At 36.0% G+C, this 5,788-nt stretch overlaps 1 non-coding gene across 1 annotated transcript; it reads left to right on the top strand.

Moving 5' to 3' along the window:
• Positions 1 to 297: 297 nt before the first annotated feature.
• Positions 298 to 404, top strand: LOC141593498 (small nucleolar RNA R71). The gene has a single exon (XR_012521578.1). It is a non-coding gene; the product is annotated as a small nucleolar RNA R71 (small nucleolar RNA).
• Positions 405 to 5,788: the final 5,384 nt, after the last annotated feature.

Genomic DNA, 5,788 nt, shown 5'->3' on the forward strand with positions numbered 1-5,788 from the left:
TTTGATTTTGAGTTTTCCTCAAGTCTAGCCATAGCTTGTTCAAACTTCAAGTTGATAGTGTCAATGTGAGCACTAAGTTGAGCACCCAATTGAGTAACGGTGTCCACTTCATACTTTCCTCTAGTAGCCTTGCGAGGCCTACTATATTGCGAATTATGGACCACCATTTCCTCAATCTTGTTCCATGTTTGATTGTCATCAACTTCGGTGAACATTCCATTTGATCCCATATTGAGAATGTTCCTTGAATCTTCATATAAACCATTCCAAAATTGTTGCACTAAAAACCATTCGCTAAGTCCATGGTGAGGACATGAGCGACAAACACCTTTGAACCGCTCCCAAGCTTCATACAAAGATTCTTCATCCCTTTGTTTAAAACTCGTGATTTGAGCTCTTAGCATATTGGTCTTTTCCGGTGGGTAGAATTTTTTGTAGAAAGCGAGAGCTAACTTCTTCCAAGAATCTATTCCAAGGGTGGCCTTATCAAGGCCCTTCAACCATTGCTTTGCGGTTCCGATTAACGAAAAAGGAAATAAGACCCATCTAATTTGGTCTTGAGTCACGCCCGTTTGAGAGATAGCATCACAATAATCGCAAAAGGTTTCCATATGAGAATGAGGGTCCTCACTTGGCATGCCCCCGAATTGGCTCCTCTCAACTAGTTGGATGAAGGCGGACTTGGCAATAAAATTTCCGGTAAGATGTTGTGGGGTAGGAGTACCGTTTGGTAGATTCTCCTCGGTGGGTGTAGAGTGGGACGAAAATTTAGGCATTGTAGGTGGATTTTGTGTGGTATTGTTTAATGGGTTCTCTTCTCCTTCTATTGCGAAAGGATTGACAAACTCACTAGTGGGTTGAACAACTTCACCAACACCTCCCAAATTCCTCCTAACAAGTCTCCTATTATTCGTCAAGGTTCTTTCGATTTCACGGTCAAAAGGTAACAAATCTCTTTGTAACCTTCTAGACATGCAAAATATCAAACAACTAGAAAACAATTAGAACAAACCTTGAGGAGTTTTACTTCCCAAGGTGAAAAAGACACAACTAAAAATAACAAAAGAAATCTAAAATCAATTAAACACCGTCCCCGGCAACGGCGCCATTTTTGATCGGAGCCATTTAGTTCACAAATTAAGCAATTGTGGTCGTTGGTCAATGGTCGATACAAAACACAATTTATACTTCACAAACAACTCTACAAATTAGTAAAGAGGCAAGTAAAGGTCGGATCCCAAGGGACGGGTATTGAAAACGAAGATTTCTATTGCTACTAGTGGTGTCTAGGGGTGTCACAAGTTGGGTTGATGTAGAAGGTTACTAAACTAAAATAGCAATGAAAATAAACTAACAAGGTAAATGGAATAAGGGTGTAAACAATTGATTAAAAGCACTAGGGTGTCATGGGTTCATAGGGGATTCATGGGATATGATCATACAAACATGTTCTCAATTTATAAGCAAGCAATTATTGTTGTGATGGATTGAGTTGGGTTATATCTTACAATCCTAGGAAAGTTTGGGTCCGGAGCCGAATCACATAGATTGTACAACACCTACAAGTCGACTTAATCTTTCCTACTTAACACATGCATGATCTAACAAGACTCGAGTTGGGTTATGTCTTACAAGTCAAGTTGAAGAGATAGTAGATGATAATAAATGCAAGGATTCATAGGCTTAGCATTTCATCAAACATAACATGTGCATGTATTAAGATCAAAACAAGCAAGCAAATAAGATATGAAAGCATATTGATTTAAGCATGAATCATCCCCATGTTGGTTTCCCCTAATCACCCATTAAACCCTAGCTAAGAGACTACTCACTCATTATCATATTGATCATGCTAGAAAGGTTGTCAATCATACTAACATAATGAAACATGATGAATAAATGAAAGTAATTAGCAATAATTAAAAAGGGATTAAGAGATTATACCTACTAATGATTCCAATAATAAAGCAAGAATAATAGAAGTACTTGAATCCTAGATTGAGAGGTTGTCAATCTCCCAATAATAACCCAAATGATCTTCAATTACCCAAAATAAAGTAAGAACAAGAGAGAGATTAAGGAACTAAAACTTGGATTAAAACTTGATTAATATTTGATTACAATATTGAAGAGAGATTTGATTGATATTAACTACACTAATTATTGATTAGAAGAACATGCTCCTCTAATTAGACTAATGGGGTATTTATAGTGAAAATTAGGGAGGATGCATTAGGGTTAACTAAGGGTTAAACTAGTAATTACACTTTTAAGTTGAGCAAGGAGACTCCGGTATTCAATGAGAGAAGGGCGTCTCCATTTTGTAACTTGAAGGACGAAACCATCTCAGATCGTGATCCGAGCGGATGGAGGTCGAGACGGACGGATGGGGCATGGACGATCCGAGCGGATTAAGGTAGAAGACGCTCGGATTGCTGGGGATCCGAGCGGATCTGGGTAAGGACGCTCGGATTGAGCTGGCGGACGGACGGATCATGGATGATCCGTTCGGATTCTTCTACAGCGTCATTCCTTCTTCTTTTCTTTCCTTTTCTTCATAGAATCCTTGGGGATTTCCTTGGGGACTCAAGGATCCTTTCTCAACATTGATCTTCTACTTAGCTATGTACAAAGGCCTTCTAGTCTTGTCTCTCCTTGATGCTTGGTCATTGAATACGATCCATTTAGCCTCGTTTTGCCATGAAAATGCAAGATTCTTACTCCTTTCCTACCAAGGGATCAAAATCTCAAAGAATATGCAAAACAAAGATCTAAAGATAAGAAATGACCCAAATAGGCACTAAAAAGCATAGAAACAATGGTAATTCGGGGGCTAAATATGCGCCAATTATGGTCGCATCAGCCACCCGGTGTGTAAGTTACCAAAGTAGTAGGTGTGGAAATAGTTGGCATTGTAGGGGTTTTTAAGACAGCAGTAGAACCCTCACCATCCTGACCAGAACCAACATTAGAGCAAGGAACCTCACCACAACCGACACGAGGCGTCACACTACACTACTGTGAGTTGTTGGTGACATTTGAATCAACACCTAAGAAGATAAAAGTTTCACAAAGTCACATCTCACATTCACAAAACAAGGCTTAAGATTCACTAAATAAGGTCTGTGATTCACAAATGAAGGAAGAGAGCATAATAGGTGATTTAGAAATAAAGTCTCAGAATATTATCTTCGAGTTACACAAATTAAGCCTCAAGATTCACAAAACAAGGTCTGAGGATCACAAATAAAGAAAAGAGCAAAATAGGTCATTCCTAAAGGGTTCACAAAAATAGCTCTAGGATTCACAAACACAAGGACTGAGATTCACAAGTTCACTTTTTGGTTCAGATTATTAGTTCAGTTTTTAATCTTACCCACGTTGTATATATTAGTTATTAAGTTTCACAAAATAACCTTCTAGTTTCACAAACTAGGGTCTCTACTTCACACAAAAAGAAATAAATAAATTGCATGAGTAACGTTTAACAACAGAGATTCACAAAACAAGGCCCAAGATTCACTAAATAATGGCTGAGATTCACTAAATAAAGGCTGAGATTCACTAAATAAAGTATCAGATTATTAGTTCAAATAATTAAAAAAAAATTGGTGAAGATTATGAGTTCACTTTTAAGAAAAGGCCAGGTTGTATGTATCAGGATATTTTGATGATTTGTTAATAACACTTCCATTCCCAAGAAAAAGACATTGAACAATCAAGCATTCAATCAAAAAATTTAATATATGGGTAATGCGAACAGGCATTGTTGACAGTTGTGCCAAATACCATGCCTATAAATATCTAATTTCTGAAACATAATAGTATATACCAATAACCTCTCTTCTCTCTTCTGTAAAATATTTCAAAAATCCCTATTGCACACAATGTCTCATTTATTTGTATTCCCCTATACTTGTGTTTTGGCGAACGTCCCAGGTTATATGGATCAAAAAGGGAAGTATGTTTGTCGCGACCTCTCTAAATTGGCAGATTGTTTAATGAGCCAAGGTTATGAGATAGAGTCTTTGTTGCCTGTTATGTGCAGGCAGACCTCTCATTTTATGGGATTAGTACTAATTCAATTTGGCACAAATGACACTAGCTGCAAACAGGCTTTTAAGTTGCAGGAGAAGTTCGAGCAATTTGGGCATACTAGATCTGAATGGCTGGCTGCCTATTCCCGAGTTCAGGGGCCCTTTCTATGGGTTGCATCAAGGCTTGATTCAAAATATTTTAACTACACTCGAGTATGTAGAAGAGTCCCATATTCATCTAAACATGCAGGAAGATCACTCGCTGATGCAGATGAATGGTGCACCTATAGCTATATCAATATTGCTCTTTGTGCATTGCCTCGAACAAATAGAGGTGATTGATAAACTAAACAAATATCATTTCTTGCTTAATTATTCAGCTTTTTATTTATTTTATATTTGAATGTTGTTGTTTAGTCAATTCGAAAGCCATGAACCTGCAAAATTTTATGTGATGAAAAATTACAAGATTTTTAAATTTGCTGAATATTACTTATGTTTTAATTATCACAATATCATCATTTGCTAAGATTCACTGAGTAAGGTCTGAGATTCACAAAATAAGGTCTAAGATTCACCAAATAAGTAAAAGAGCAGAAAAGGTGATTCTAACCACTTATGATGACCAAGTTTCACAAAACAAGCTCTAAGATTCACTAAACTAGGTCTGAGATTCACAAAATAAGGTCTGAGATTCACCAAACAGCAAAATCCACTCAATTCATAAACTCTTACAGTAACAATTCAACCAACTCTTACGGTCACACAATTGGGTCCTAAGATTCACAAATTCAACTCAATTCATAAACTAAACCTTGCAAAAAAACTGAAATACAAAATCGATCCATATATTCCATAATAATCGAGCAAAAATTTTGACAAATGCAAATTGAATCAGAAAACATGAGATTTTACAATAATTACACAAAAAACGATATACCTGATTCAATAGCACTATTATCATCAATCATTGTGATATCTACAATCTCCATAGCCATTAGAGCTGCAAAATCGTCAGAAACAATGTAGTAAGTAGTACGAAATGGCGAGAAAAAGGAAATTGCTCAAAATATTGGTCAAATTCAAACGTTCTATTTAAGAAATCGTTCAATTTGATCAAATTCGAGCTTGATATCATTAATTTATGAGTGAATTGACAGAATTGTATGAATATACTCAATTTTGATCAAAATAATGAAATTACATGAAAATTAATAGAAATCTTCTTCCGAAATTACTTCAATCGACGTTGTTGTATGTTGTTTAGCTGAAATCTACAAACAATCGCTGCAAATTGATGAGTTTATGGACAAAATTTGCGTTGAATGAGTAGAACGCACGAACAGCTGAAAACGAATGTTGGTTGTTACGAACGTTGAATGTGTTTTGCTATATTTTAGAGAGAGAGTGTTTATTTGGGCTTTTGTATGTTTTATTATTTTAGAGAGAGAAAATATTTTGGGCTAAATGAAAAGATTTGGAATGACCCCTCAATTTTCAGCCCAAATAATAATAGGAAGTTCGTCCATAAATTTGCTTAATGAAGGAAATTGGTGAGGCTAGCCGCCTCGCCATAATTAACGGCCTCACCGGATCCGGCCTCTATATATATATATATATATATATATATATATATATATATATATATATATATATACAACAACGCTGTTAGATTCATATATCTATTATTAGACTCTTCTAATAGTGAACTAATTATCATTTTAATATGAGTTCATTAGATCTAGTGCATG

This window comes from Silene latifolia, chromosome 7 (genome assembly GCF_048544455.1).
Source record: "Silene latifolia isolate original U9 population chromosome 7, ASM4854445v1, whole genome shotgun sequence".
Lineage (NCBI taxonomy): Eukaryota > Viridiplantae > Streptophyta > Magnoliopsida > Caryophyllales > Caryophyllaceae > Silene > Silene latifolia.